This window comes from Panulirus ornatus, chromosome 38 (assembly GCF_036320965.1).
Source record: "Panulirus ornatus isolate Po-2019 chromosome 38, ASM3632096v1, whole genome shotgun sequence".
Classification (NCBI taxonomy): domain Eukaryota; kingdom Metazoa; phylum Arthropoda; class Malacostraca; order Decapoda; family Palinuridae; genus Panulirus; species Panulirus ornatus.
Genome location: NC_092261.1, coordinates 20473169 through 20488849, shown reverse-complemented (window position 1 = coordinate 20488849; position 15681 = coordinate 20473169). Strand labels below are relative to the sequence as shown.

The 15681-nt window shown below is 41.3% G+C and overlaps 1 pseudogene; it reads left to right on the top strand.

Moving 5' to 3' along the window:
- Positions 1 to 215: 215 nt before the first annotated feature.
- LOC139760932 (cytochrome b-like) lies at positions 216 to 9053 on the top strand (annotated as a pseudogene).
- Positions 9054 to 15681: the final 6628 nt, after the last annotated feature.

Below are 15681 nucleotides of genomic sequence, written 5' to 3'. Positions count from 1 at the left end.
GTATGAGAGAAATACTTATAAAAGAAATGGATTCGTATGTAGCATTTATGGATCTGGAGAAGGCATATGACAGAGTTGATAGAGATGCTCTGTGGAAGGTATTAAGAATATATGGTGTGGGAGGCAAGTTGTTAGAAGTAGTGAAAAGTTTTTATCAAGGATGTAAGCATGTGTACATGTAGGAAGAGAGAAAAGTGATTGGTTCTCAGTGAATGTTGGTTTGTGGTAGGGGTGTGTGATGTCTCCATGGCTGTTCAATTTGTTTATGGATGGGGTTGTTACAGAGGTGAATGCAAGAGTTTTGGAAATGGGCAAGTATGCAGTCTGTTGTGGATTAGAGGGTGTGGGAAGTGAGTCAGTTGTTGTTCGCTGATGATACAGCACTGGTGGCTGATTCGGGTGAGAAACTGCAGAAGCTGGTGACTGATTTTGATAAAATGTGTGAAAGAAGAAAGCTGAGAGTAAATGTGAATAACAGCAGGGTTATTAGGTACAGTAGGGTTGAGGGACAAGTCAATTGGGAGGTAAGTTTGAATGGAGAAAAACTGGAGGAAGTGAAGTGTTTTAGATATCTGGGAGTGGATCTGGCAGTGGATGGAACCATGGAAGAGGAAGTGAATTATAGGGTGGGGGAGGGGGCGAAAGTTCTGGGAGTGTTGAAGGATGTGTGGAAGTCGAGAACATTATCTTGGAAAGCAAAAATGGGTATCTTTAAAGGAATAGTGGTTCCAACAATGTTATATGGTTGCGAGGAGTGGGCTATAGATAGAGTTGTGCGGAGGAGGGTGGATGTGCTGTAAATGAGATGTTTGAGGATAATATGTGGTGTCAGGTGGTTTGATCTAGTAAGTAATGATAGGATAAGAGAGATGTGGTAATATAAAGAGTGTGGTTGAGAGAGCAGAAGAGGGTATTTTGAAATGGTTTGGTCACATGGAGAGAATGAGTGAGGAAAGATTGAGCAAGAGGATATATGTGTCAGAGGTGGAGGGAACAAGGAGAAGTGGGAGACCAAACTGGAGGTGGAAAGATGGCGTGAAAGAGATTTTGAGTGATCGTGGCATGAACATGCAGGAGGGTGAAAGGCGTGCATGGAATAGAGTGAATTGGAACGATGTGGTATACCGGGGTCGACATGCTATCACTGGATTGAACCAGGGCATGTGAAGCATCTTGGGTAAACCTGGAAAGTTGTGTGGGGCCTGGATGTGGAAAGGGAGCTGTGGTTTCAGTGCATTATACGTGACAGCTAGAGACTGAGTGTGAACGAGTGTGGCCTTTGTCATCTTTTCCTAGCACTACTTCACGCATATGCGGGGGAAAGGGGGTTGTTATTATATGTGTGGCAGGGTGGCAATGGGAATGAATAAAGGCAGACAGTATGAATTATGTACATGTGTATATACATTTATGTATGTGTGTGTATATATATGCATACGTTGAGATATATAGGTATGTATATTTGTGAGTGTGGATGTGCCTGTATATACGTGTCTGTGAATGGGTTGGGCCATTCTTTCATCTGTTTCCTTGCGCTAACGCGGGAGACAGCGACAAAGTGAAATAAAAATATAATAAAATAATAAGTACATATGTATATGTCTGTGTGTGTATATATGTAATGTTGAGATGTATAGGTATGTATATGTGCATGTGTGGACGTGTATCTATATACATGTGTATGTGGATGGGTTGGGCCATTCTTCCGTCTGTTTTCTTGCGCTGCCTTGCTAACGCTGGAGACAGTGACAAAGCATAATAAATAAATAAATAAGTAAATATTAGTTCTGTTAGTGAAAGAGAAGAGAGAGGTATTTGGGTGATTTCTGCAGGGAAATAGTACAAGTGACTAGGAGATGTATAAAAGAAAGAGGCAAGAGGTCAAGAGAAAGGTGCAAGAGTTGAAAAAGAAGGCAAATGAGAGTTGGGGTGAGAGAGAGTCATTAAATTTTTGGTAGAATAAAAAGATGTGAGAAGGAGATGGAGTGAGTATTTTGAAGGTTTGTTGAATGTGTTAGATGATAGAGCGGCAGATATAAGGTGTTTTGGTCGAAGTGGTGTGCAAAGTGAGAGGTTTAGGGAGAATGATTTGGTAAACATAGAAGAGGTAGTAAAACCTTTCTGGAAGATGAAAGCCGGCAAGGCAGTGGGTGTGGATGGTATTGCAGTGGAATCTATTAAAAAAGGGGGTGACTGTATTATTGACTGGTTGGTAAGGCTATTCAATGTATATATGACTCATGGTAAGGTGCCTGAGCATTGGTGGAATGCTTGCATAATGCCATTGCAAAAAGGCGAAGGGGATAAAAGTGAGTGCTCGAATTACAGAGGAATAAGTTTGTTGAGTATTCCTGGGAAATAGTATGGGAGGGTATTGAATGAGAGGGTGAAGGCATGTACAGAGTATCAGATAGGGGAAGAGCAGTGTGGTTTCAGAAGTGGTAGAGAATGTGTGGATCAGGTGTATGCTTTGAAGAATGTATGTGAGAAATACTTAGAAAGGCAAATGGATTTGTATGTAGCATTTATGGATCTGAAGAAGGCATATGATAAGAGTTGATAAAGATGCTTTGTGGAAGGAATTAAGAATATATGGTGTGGGAGGCAAGTTGTTTGAAGCAGTGAAAAGTTTTTATTTAGGATGTAAGGCATGTGTATGCGTAGGAAGAGAGGAAAGTGATTGGTTCTCAGTGAATGTTAGTTTGCGGAAGGGGTGCGTGATGTCTCCATGGTGATTAATTTGTTTATGGATGGGGTTGTTATGGAGGTGAATGCAAGAGTTTTGGAGAGAGGGGCAAGGATGCAGTCTGTTGTCGATGAGAGATCTTGGGAAGTCAGTCAGTTGTTCACTGATGATACAGTGCTGGTGGCTGATTCGGGTGAGAAACTGCAGAAGCTGGTGACTGAGTTTGGTAAAGTGTGTGAAAGAAGAAAGCTGAGAGTATATGTGAAAAAGAGCAAGATTGTTAGGTACAGTAGGGTTGAGGGGTAAGTCAATTGGGAGGTAAGCTTGAATGGAGAAAAACTGGTGGAAGTGGAGTGTATTAGATATCCTGGAGTGGATTTGGCAGCAGATGAAACCATGGAAGCGGAAGTGAATCATACGGTGGGGGATGGGGCAAAAGTTCTGGGAACATTGAAAAATGTGTTGAAGTCGAGGACGTTATCTTGGAAAGCAAAAAATGGCTATGTTTGAAGGAATAGTGGCTCCAACAGTGTTATATGGTTGCAAGGCATGGGCTATAGACAGAGTTGTGTGGAGAACGGTGGATGTGCTGGAAATGAGATGTTTAAGGACAATATGTGGTGTGAGGTGGTTTGATCGAGTAAGTAATGAAAGGGTAAGAGAGGTGTGGTAATAAAAAGTGTGTGGTTGAGGGAGCAGAAGAGGGTGTTCTGAAATGGTCTGGTCACATGGAGAGAATGAGTGAGGAAAGATAGATCAAAAGGATATATGTGTCAGAGGTGGAGGGAACAAGGAGAAGTGGGAGACCAAATTGGAGGGAAAGATGAAGTGAAGAAAATTCTGAGTGATCCGGGCCTGAACATGCAGGAGGGTGAAAGGCGTGCAAGGAATAGAGGAAATTGGAACGATGTGGTATACCAGGGTCAACGTGCTGTCAATGGATTCAACCAGGGCATGTGAAGTGTCTGGGGTAAACCATGGAAAGTTTTGTAGGGCATGGATGTGGAAAGGGAGCTGTGGTTTTAGTGCATTATACATGATAGCTAGAGACTGAGTGTGAACGAATGTGGCATTTGTTGTTTTTTCCCAGCGCTACCTCGTGCACATGCAGGGGAGGGGGTTGTCATTTCATGTGTGGCGGGGTGGCAACGAGATTGAATAAGGGCAGACAGTATGAATTATGTACATGTGTATATATGTATATGTGTGTGTGTGTATATATATGTATAGGTTGAGATGTATAGGTATGTATATGTGCATGTGTGGATGTGTATGTATATACATGTGTGTGTGGGTGGGTTGGGCCATTCTTTCATCTGTTTCCTTGCGCTACCTTGCTGACGCAGGAGACAGCAACAAAGTATAATAAATGAATATAAATAAAAAGATGTTTTGGAAGGAGGTAAATAAAGTGCATAAGACAAGAGAACAAATGGGAACATCAGTGAAGTGGGTAAATGGGGAGGTAATAACAAGCAGTGGTGAAGTGAGAGGGAGATTGAGTGAGTACTTTGAAGGTTTGCTGAATGTGTTTGATGACAGAGTGGCAGATATATGGTGTTATGGTCAAGGTGGTGTGCGAAGTGAGAGGCTCGGGGAGAATGACTTGGTAAACAGAGAAAAGGTAGTAAAAGCTTTGTGGAAGATCAAACCCGGTAAGGCAACGGGTTTGGAAGGTGTTGCTGCTGACTGGCTGGTGAGGATATTCAATGCATGTATGGTTTATGGTAAAGTGCCTGAGGATTGGCAGAATGCATGCATAGTGCCATTGTACAAAGGCAAAGGGGATAAAGGTGTGTTCAAATTACAGAGGTATAAGTTTGTTGAGAATTCCTGGGAAAATATATGGGAGGATATTGACTGAGAGGGTGAAGGCATGTACATAGCATCAGATTAGGGAAAAGCAGTGTGCTTTCAGAAGTGGTAGAAGATGTGTGGATCAGGTGTTTGCTTTGAAGAATGTATGAGAGAAATACTTAGAAAAACAAATGGATTTGTATATAGCATTTATGGATCTGGAGAAGGCATATGATAGAGTTGATAGAGATGCTCTGTGGAAGATATTAAGAGCATTTGGTGTGGGAGGCATGTTGCTGTCAGCAGTGAAAAGTTTTTATTGAGGATGTAAGGCAGGTGTACGTGTAGGAAGAGAGGAAAGTGATTGGTTCTCAGTGAATGTTGGTTTGCGAAAAGGGTGCATGATGTCTCCGTGGTTGTTTAATATGTTTATGGATGGAGTAGTTAGGGAGGTGAATGCAAGAGTTTTGGAAAGAGGGGCAAGTATGCAGTCTGTTGTGCATGAGAGAGCTTGGGAAGTGAGTCAGTTGTTGTTCTCTGATGATACAGCACTGGTGGCTGATTTGGGTGAGAAACTGCAGAAGCTACTAACTGAGTTTGGTAAAGTGTGTGAAAGAAGAAAGCTGAGAGTAAATGTGAATAAGAGCAAGGTTATTAGGTACAGTAGGGTTGAGGGAGAAGTCAATTGGGAGGTAAATTTGAACAGAGAAAAACTGGAGGAAGTGAAGGGTTTTAGATATCTGGGGGTGGATTTGGCAGCAGATGGATCTATGGAATTGGAAGTGAATCATAGGGTGGGGTAGGGGGCAAAAGTTCTGGGAGCGCTGAAAAATGTGTGGAAGTCGAGAACATTATCTTGGAAAGCAAAAATGGGTATGTCTGAAAGAATAGTGGTTCCAACAATGTTATATGGTTGTGAGGCGTGGGCTATAGATAGAGTTTTGCGGAGTAGGGTGAATGTGCTGGAAATGAGATGTTTGAGGACAAAATGTGGTGTGAGGTGGTTTGATCGAGTAAGTAATGAAAGGGTAAGAGAGATGTGTGGTAATAAAAAGAGTGGTTGAGAGAGCAATAGAGGGTGTTTTGAAATGGTTTGGTCACATGGAATGAATGAGTAAGGAAAGATTGACAAAGAGGATATATGTGTCAGAGGTGGAGGGAACGAGGAGAAGTGGGAGACCAAATTGGAGGTGAAAAGATGGAGTGAAGAAGATTTGGAGTGATCAGGGCCTGAAGATGCAGGAGGGTGAAAGGCATGCAAGGAATAGACTGAATTGGAACGATGTGGTATACTGGGGTCGACGTGCTGTCAATGGATTGAACCAGGGCATGTGAAGTGTCTGGGGTAAACCATGGAAAGTCTTGTGGGGCCTGGATGTGGAAAAGGAGCTGCGGTTTTGGTGCATTATAACTGAAAGCTAGAGACTGAATGTGAACGAATGTGGCCTTTGTTGTCTTTTCCTAGCACTACCTTGTGCACATGCAGGGGGAGGGGGTTGTTATTTCATTTGTGGTGGGGTGGCAACAGGAATGAATATGGGCAGACAGAATGAATTATGTACATGTGTATATATGTATATGTCTGTGTGTGTATATATATGTATAGGTTGAGATGTATAGGTATGTATATGTGCGTGTGTGGACGTATATGTATATATATGTGTATGTGGGTGGAGTGGGCCATTCTTTCATCTGTTTCCTTTCACTACCTCGCAAACAAGGGAGACAGCAACAAAGTATAATAAATAAATTAATAAATAAATAGTTATTTTCATAACTGGAAAATTGTAAATGAGAAGTGTTAATTCAGATAAATAATCTGAAGCATTTTTCAGTAATTGAAAAGTGTTGTATGGAGATTGGCTGGGATGAAAATAGAGTATCTGTTAAGACAAAAGTCCCTGATAGGATTAATGAAAGGAAAGTAATAAGTCCAACATAAAAGAAGGATGTTTTAAAAGATATGTTTGAAGCTACTGAAGCTAAATAGATAAACAGAAGTAGTATGTTTCTTACTTTCCTATTATAATTTGTCACTGTCTCCCGTGTTAGTGAAATAGTGCAAGGAAACAGATGAAAGAATAGCTCAACCCTACCATATACACACGTATATACCTAAATGCCCACACATGTCCATACATACACCTATTCACTTCAACATATACATACACAGACATATACATATATATACAAAAGTAGATATTCATACATGCTGCCTTCAACCCTTCCCGAAGCTACCCCGCCATACATGAAATGGCACCCCCCTCCCCCACATGTGTGTGAGGTAGTGCTAGTAAAAGACAACAATGGCCACATTCATTCACACTCAGTCTCTAGCTGTCATGTATAATGCACCAAAACCACAGCTCCCTTTCCACATCCAGGCTCCACAAAACTTTCCATGGTTTACCCCAGACACTTCACATGCCCTGGTTAAATCCATTGACAGCATGTTGACCCCAGTATACTAAAATGTTCTAATTCACTCTATTACTTGCACGCCTTTCACCCTCCTGTATGTTCAGGCCCCGACTGCTCAAAATCTTTTTTACTCCATCCTTCCACCTCCAAGTTGGTATCCCACTTCTCTTCATTTCCTCCACCTCTGACACATATATCCTCTTTGCCAATCTTTCCTCACTCATTCTCCCCATATGACCAAACCATTTCAATACACCCTCTTCTGCTCTCTCAACCACACTCTTTTTATTACCACACATCTCTCCTCAGCACAGCCCTATCTATATAGCCCATGCCTCACAACCTTATAACATTGTTGGAACCACTATTCCTTCAAACATAACCATTTTCGCTCTCTAAGATAATGTTTTCGCCTTCCACACATTCTTGAATGCTCACAGAACCCTAGCCCCCTCCCCCACCCTGTGACTCACTTCCACTTCCATGGTTCCATACACTGCTAAATCCACTCCCAGATATGTAAAACACTTCACTTCCTCCAGTTTTTCTCCATCCAAGCTTACCTCTATTTACTTGTCCCTCAACCCTACTGAACCTAATAATCTTGCTCTTATTCACATTTACTCTCAGTTTTCTTCTTTAAAACACTTTACTAAACTCAGTCACCAACCTCCGCAGTTTCTCATCCGAATCTACCACATACACATATATACACATGTACATAATTCATACTTGCTGCCTTTGTTCATTCCTGTTGCCACCCTGCCACACATGATATAACAACCCCCTCCCCCTACCTGTGCGCGAGGTAGCGCTAGGAAAAGACAACAAAAGCCACATTTGTTCACACTCAGTCTCTAACTGTCATGTGTAATGCACCAAAACCACAGCTCCCAGGCCCCACAAAACTTTCCATAACTATTGCCCTAATTCTATATTCACTTTTTACACTTACTGTAGTAGTTGAAGTTACATCAGTAATCCTAGGAGCCTTATGTCTACCAAAATAAATGACAACATCGAACCAAAAAATGCATCCTTTGTTTAAAATTATAAATGGAGCCATAGTAGATATACCTATTCCAAGAAACTTTCAACATTTTGAAACTTCTCTCTTTTAGGATTATGTCTATCTGTTCAAATTCTTACAGGAATCCTTTTAGCTATACACTACACAGCAGATATCAACTTAGCTTTTTCTAATGTAGCTCACATTTGTTATGACATAAACTATGGATGTCTACATCATACAAAACATGCTAACAGAGCATCCTTTTCCTAAATTTGTAATTATATACATACTGGCCGAGGTATTTATTATCGATCTTTCTTGTTCGTCGAAGTATGAATAATCAGAGTGTTTATTCTATTTGCAACAATAGCAACAGCTTTCTTAGGATATGTCCTTCCTTGAGGTCAAATGACTTTTTGAGGAGCTACCGTAATTACAAATGTATTTTCTGCAATTCCCAACATTGGCAATGATTTATTTATGGCAATGGATTTGAGGAGGATTCTCTGTAAGAAATGCCACTATAACACGATTTTTTACCCTTCAATTCGTATCACCATTCAAACTTATAGCTCTGTCTGGTATTCACATTGTTTTCTTACATCAAAGATGATCAGGAAACCTGCTAGGCATCTCAAGTCAACAAGAAGCTCCATTTCATCCTTATTTTTCTTTCAAAGACTTAGTTGGATTGGGTGTTTTATTAACACTTTTAGTAATAATTACCCTATTACACCCCTATCTTCTAGGCGATCCAGAAAATTTTATTCCAGCATATCCAATATCCACACCAGCCCACATTCACCCTGAATGACATTTCCTATTTGCCTAAGCCATTTTACGATCTATGCCTGACAAAGCGGGAGAGTCATCGCTTTGGTTTTACTAGTTCCTATTATTGTAATTTTCCTACAACACACTGTTCAAAATTCCAAAGACCAGCATTTTACCCATTAAGAAAATATCTATTTTGATCCTTAGTATCAATTTTAGTCCTACTTACATAAATTTATATTGGGGCATGACCTGAGGAAGATCCTAATATTCTAAGTGGACAAATTTGAACTGTTCTCTATTTTTCCTATTTTGTACTTAATTCAATTACCATATATCTTATGAGACTCTCTCCTAGATTGATTAATTAGTTTACGAAAAACCAGCATCTTGAAAATTATTAAAAAGAGATAATGTTCTCATCAATTGCCCTTTACTGATTTTTTTTTTTTTTTATACCTCGTCGCTGTCTCCCGCGGTTGCGAGGTAGCGCAAGGAAACAGACGAAAGAAATGGCCCAACCCCCCCCCATACACATGTACATACACACGTCCACACACGCAAATATACATACCTACACAGCTTTCCATGGTTTACCCCGGACGCTTCCATGCCTTGATTCAATCCACTGACAGCACGTCAACCCCTGTATACCACATCGCTCCAATTCACTCTATTCCTTGCCCTCCTTTCACCCTCCTGCATGTTCAGGCCCCGATCACACAAAATCCTTTTCACTCCATCTTTCCACCTCCAATTTGGTCTCCCTCTTCTCCTCGTTCCCTCCACCTCCGACACATATATCCTCTTGGTCAATCTTTCCTCACTCATTCTCTCCATGTGCCCAAACCATTTCAAAACACCCTCTTCTGCTCTCTCAACCACGCTCTTTTTATTTCCACACATCTCTCTTACCCTTACGTTACTTACTCGATCAAACCACCTCACACCACACATTGTCCTCAAACATCTCATTTCCAGCACATCCATCCTCCTGCGCACAACTCTATCCATAGCCCACGCCTCGCAACCATACAACATTGTTGGAACCACTATTCCTTCAAACATACCCATTTTTGCTTTCCGAGATAATGTTCTCGACTTCCACACATTTTTCAAGGCTCCCAAAATTTTCGCCCCCTCCCCCACCCTATGATCCACTTCCGCTTCCATGGTTCCATCCGCTGACAGATCCACTCCCAGATATCTAAAACACTTCACTTCCTCCAGTTTTTCTCCATTCAAACTCACCTCCCAATTGACTTGACCCTCAACCCTACTGTACCTAATAACCTTGCTCTTATTCACATTTACTCTTAACTTTCTTCTTCCACACACTTTACCAAACTCAGTCACCAGCTTCTGCAGTTTCTCACATGAATCAGCCACCAGCGCTGTATCATCAGCGAACAACAACTGACTCACTTCCCAAGCTCTCTCATCCCCAACAGACTTCATACTTGCCCCTCTTTCCAAGACTCTTGCATTTACCTCCCTAACAACCCCATCCATAAACAAATTAAACAACCATGGAGACATCACACACCCCTGCCGCAAACCTACATTCACTGAGAACCAATCACTTTCCTCTCTTCCTACACGTACACATGCCTTACATCCTCGATAAAAACTTTTCACTGCTTCTAACTGCTTTACTGATATATTATTTATATTACTAATGCTTGCATAGTGAGATTGTACAAAGGCAAAGGGGATAAAAGTGAGTGCTCAAATTACAGACGTATAAGTCTGTTGAGTATTCCTGGGAAATTATATGGGAGGGTATTGATTGAGAGGGTGAAGGCATGTACAGAGCATCAGATTGGGGAAGAGCACGTGTGGTTTCAGAAGTGGTAGAGGATGTGTGGATCAAGTGTTTGCTTTGAAGATTGTATGTAAGACATATTTAGAAAAGCAAATGGATTTGTATGTAGCATTTATGGATCTGGAAAAGGCATATGAGAGAGTTGATAGAGATGCTCTGTGGAAGGTATTAAGAATATATGGTGTGGGAGGCAAGTTTTTAGAAGCAGTGAAAAGTTTTTATCGAGGATGTAAGGCATGTGTACATGTAGGAAGAGAGGAAAGTGATTGGTTCTCAGTGAATGTTGGTTTGCGGCAGGTGTGCGTGATGTCTGCATGGTTGTTCATTTTGTTTATGGATGGAGTTGTTAGGGAGGTTAATGCAAGAGTCTTGGAAAGAGGGGCAAGTATGCAGTCTGTTGTGGATGAGAGAGCTTAGGAAGTGAGTCAGTTGTTGTTCGCTGATTATACAGCGTTGGTGGATGATTCGTGTGAGAAACTGCAGAAGCTGGTGCCTGAGTTTGGTAAAGTGTGTGAAACAAGAAAGCTGAGAGTAAATGTGAATAAGAGCAAGGCTATTAGGTACAGTAGGGTTGAGGGACAAATCAACTGGGAGGAAAGTTTGAATGGAGAAAAACAGGAGGAAGTGAAGTGTTTTAGATATCTGGAAGTGGATTTGGCAGCGGATGGAACCAAGGAAGCAGAAGTGAATCATAGGGTGGGGGAGGAGGCGAAAATCCTGGGAGCCTTGAAGAATGTGTGGAAGTCGAGAACATTATCTCGGAAAGGAAAAATGGGTATGTTTGAAGGAATAGTGGTTCCAACAATGTTATATGGTTGCGAGGCGTGGGCTATAGATAGAGTTGTGTGGAGGAGGGTGGATGTGCTGGAAATGAGATGTTTGAGGACAATATGTGGTGTGAGGTGGTGTGATCGAGTAAGTAATGAAAGGGTAAGAGGTATGTGTGGTAATAAAAAGAGTGTGGTTGAGAGAGCAGAAGAGGGTGTTTTGAAATGGTTTGGTCACATGGAGAGAATCTGTGAGGAAAGATTGACCAAGAGGATATATGGGTCAGAGGTGGAGGGAACAAGGAGAAGTGCAAGACCAAATTGGAGGTGGAAAGATGGTGTGAAAAAGATTTTGATTGATCGGGGCCTGAACATGCAGGAGGGTGAAAGGCATGCAAGGAATAGAGTGAATTGGAACAAAGTGGTTACTGGGTTTGATGTCCTGTCAGTGGATTGAACCAGGGCATGTGAAGCGTCTGGGGTAAACCATGGAAAGTTCTGTGGAGCCTGGATGTGGAAGGGGAGCTGTGGTTTTGGTGCATTATACATGACACCTAGAGACTGAGTGTGAACGAATGTGGCCCTTGTTGTCTTTTCCTAGTGCTACCTCGCGCACAATTGGGGGGAGGGGGTTGTTATATTGTGTGGCGGGGTGACAATGGGAATGAATAAAGGTAGACAGTATGAATTATGTACATGTGTATATATGTATATGTCTGTGTGTGTATATATATATATATACACTGAGGTGTATAGGTATGTATATTTGCGTGTGTGGACGTGTATGTATAGACATGTGTATATGGGTGGGTTGGGCCATTCTTTCATCTGTTTCCTTGCACTACCTCGCTGACGCGGGAGACAGCGACAAAGCAAAATAAATAAATAAAAATAAATAACACCAAACATATAACTAATCCTTAGAATTTACTAACCAAACTATAAAGGTTTATAGGGTCTTATTTTCCCCTCATCTCATTTAAGCCATTTCACTTAAACATAGATTTAAAAGTTTACTACAATAGAGACAGTTAATCTCTTGTTCAGCCATTCATACCAGTCCCCAATTATGGGACAAATTATTATGCTACCTAAGCATGGTCATACTACAGCGGCCATTAAATTCAAACATCACTGGCCAGGCTACACTTTATATAAATTTTCTCAAAGACATGTTTTTGATAAACAGACAGAAATGTTATTTGCCGAATCCTTTATTGTACCTTAAATTGAGACAAAAGATGATTTTTATCTTATTTAAGCATTTCAACACAAAGGTAATTTTACTAATAAAATCATTATTCCTGATAAAATAAAATTTTTTACTAAAATTTCGTATCATCATCACACTTCATTGCTGTCTCCCATGTCAGCAAGGTAGCGCATGGAAACAGATGAAAGAATGACCCAACTCACCCACATACACATGTATATACATACACGTCCACACACACACATATACTTGCTGCTTTTATTCATTCCCGTCACCAACCAGTCACACATGCAACAGCATCACACTTCTCCTGCGAGGTAGCGCTAGGAAAGGACAAAAGGCCACATTTGTTCACACTCAGTCTCTAGCTGTCATGTGTCATGCACCCAAACCACAGCTCCCTTTACACATCCGGGCCCCACAAGACTTTCCATGTTTTACCCGATGCTGTGCATGCCCTGTTTCAATCCAATGACAGCACGTTGACCCCGGAATACCACATTGTTCCATTTCACTCTTTTCCTGGTAAGCCTTTCACCCTCCTGTATGTTCAGGCCCCAATTGCTCAAAATCCTTTTCACTCCATCCTTCCATCTCCAATTGGGTCTCTCACTTCTCGTTCCCTCCATTTCATATTGCAAATAAAAGTTCTGTACACACTAATTCTAAATACTTATAGTTAGAACACTTTATTAACATGGGTATTTCTAAGCCTAGTCAAAATAAATTAAGCTACATTACTTCTTATTTCTTTCAATTAATCAGAAGCTTTTTCTTCCAGTTATTTAACTAAACCAATTCTTTCACATTTAGACAAAATTTAATTTTTTCTGAAACAACCAGATATCAAGACTTGTTTGGCATTTCACCAATAGAAAGTTATTACAAAAATATTTACTAATAAGACAACCTTAACTTTTTAGCTATTCTTTATTCGAGACTTTTAATTTATCTTCTTTCTTTTAAACTATTCGCCATTTCCCGCGTTAGCGAGATAGCATTAAGAACAGAGGACTGGGATTTTTTTGGAATATCCTCACCTGGCCCCCTCTGTTCCTTCTTTTTGGGGAAAACAAAAAAATGAGAGGGGAGGATTTCCAGCCCCTCGCTCCCTCCCCTTGTACTCGCCTTCTACGACACAAAGGGAATACGTGGGAAGTATTCTTAATCCCCTATCCTATAAAGTTTTTTTTTTTTTTTTTTGCTTTGTCGCTGTCTTCCGCATTTGCGAGGTAGCGCAAGGAAACAGACGAAAGAAATGGCCCAACCCACCCCCATACACATGTATATACATACGTCCACACACGCAAATATACATACCTACACAGCTTTCCATGGTTTACCCCAGACGCTTCACATGCCTTGATTCAATCCACTGACAGCACGTCAACCCCAGTATACCACATCGCTCCAAGTCACTCTATTCCTTGCCCTCCTTTCACCCTCCTGCATGTTCAGGCCCCGATCACACAAAATCTTTTTCACTCCATCTTTCCACCTCCAATTTGGTCTCCCTCTTCTCCTAGTTCCCTCCACCTCCGACACATATATCCTCTTGGTCAATCTTTCCTCACTCATTCTCTCCATGTGCCCAAACCATTTCAAAACACCCTCTTCTGCTCTCTCAACCACGCTCCTTTTATTTCCACACATCTCTCTTACCCTTACGTTACTTACTCGATCAAACCACCTCACACCACACATTGTCCTCAAACATCTCATTTCCAGCACATCCATCCTCCTACGCACAACTCTATCCATAGTCCACGCCTCGCAACCATACAACATTGTTGGAACCACTATTCCTTCAAACATACCCATTTTTGCTTACCGAGATAATGTTCTCGACTTCCACACATTCTTCAAGGCTCCCAGAATTTTCGCCCCCTCCCCCACCCTATGATCCACTTCCGCTTCCATGTTTCCATCCGCTGCCAGATCCACTCCCAGATATCTAAAACACTTCACTTCCTCCAGTTTTTCTCCATTCAAACTCACCTCCCAATTGACTTGACCCTCAACCCTACTGTACCTAATAACCTTGCTCTTATTCACATTTACTCTTAACTTTCTTCTTTCACACACTTTACCAAACTCAGTCACCAGCTTCTGCAGTTTCTCACATGAATCAGCCACCAGCGCTGTATCATCAGCGAACAACAACTGACTCACTTCCCAAGCTCTCTCATCCCCAACAGACTTCATACTTGCCCCTCTTTCCAGGACTCTTGCATTCACCTCCCTAACAACCCCATCCATAAACAAATTAAACAACCATGGAGACATCACACACCCCTGCCGCAAACCTACATTCACTGAGAACCAATCACTTTCCTCTCTTCCTACACGTACACATGCCTTACATCCTCGATAAAAACTTTTCACTGCTTCTAACAACTTGCCTCCCACACCATATATTCTTAATACCTTCCACAGAGCATCTCTATCAACTCTATCATATGCCTTCTCCAGATCCATAAATGCTACATACAAATCCATTTGCTTTTACAAGTATTTGTCACATACATTCTTCAAAGCAAACACCTGATCCACACATCCTCTACCACTTCTGAAACCACACTGCTCTTCCCCAATCTGATGCTCTGTACATGCCTTCACCCTCTCAATCAATACCCTCCCATATAATTTGCCAGGAATACTCAACAAACTTATACCTCTGTAATTTGAGCACTCACTCTTATCCCCTTTGCCTTTGTACAATGGCACTATGCACGCATTCCGCCAATCCTCAGGCACCTCACCATGAGTCATACATACATTAAATAACCTTACCAACCAGTCAACAATACAGTCACCCCCTTTTTTAATAAATTCCACTGCAATACCATCTAAACCTGCTGCCTTGCCGGCTTTCATCTTCCGCAAAGCTTTTACTACCTCTTCTCTGTTTACCAAATCATTTTCCCTAACCCTCGCACTTTGCACACCACCTCGACCAAAACACCCTATATCTGCCACTCTATCATCAAACACATTCAACAAACCTTCAAAATACTCACTCCATCTCCTTCTCACATCACCACTACTTGTTATCACCTCCCCATTTGTGCCCTAAATACTTTAATTCTCCCTGATACAAAAGGTACAAAATTTTACATTTTCTTTTTTCAAATTAAACTTTTCATCATATTCAAACTTTCCCTCATGATACTTTTAAACTATAGC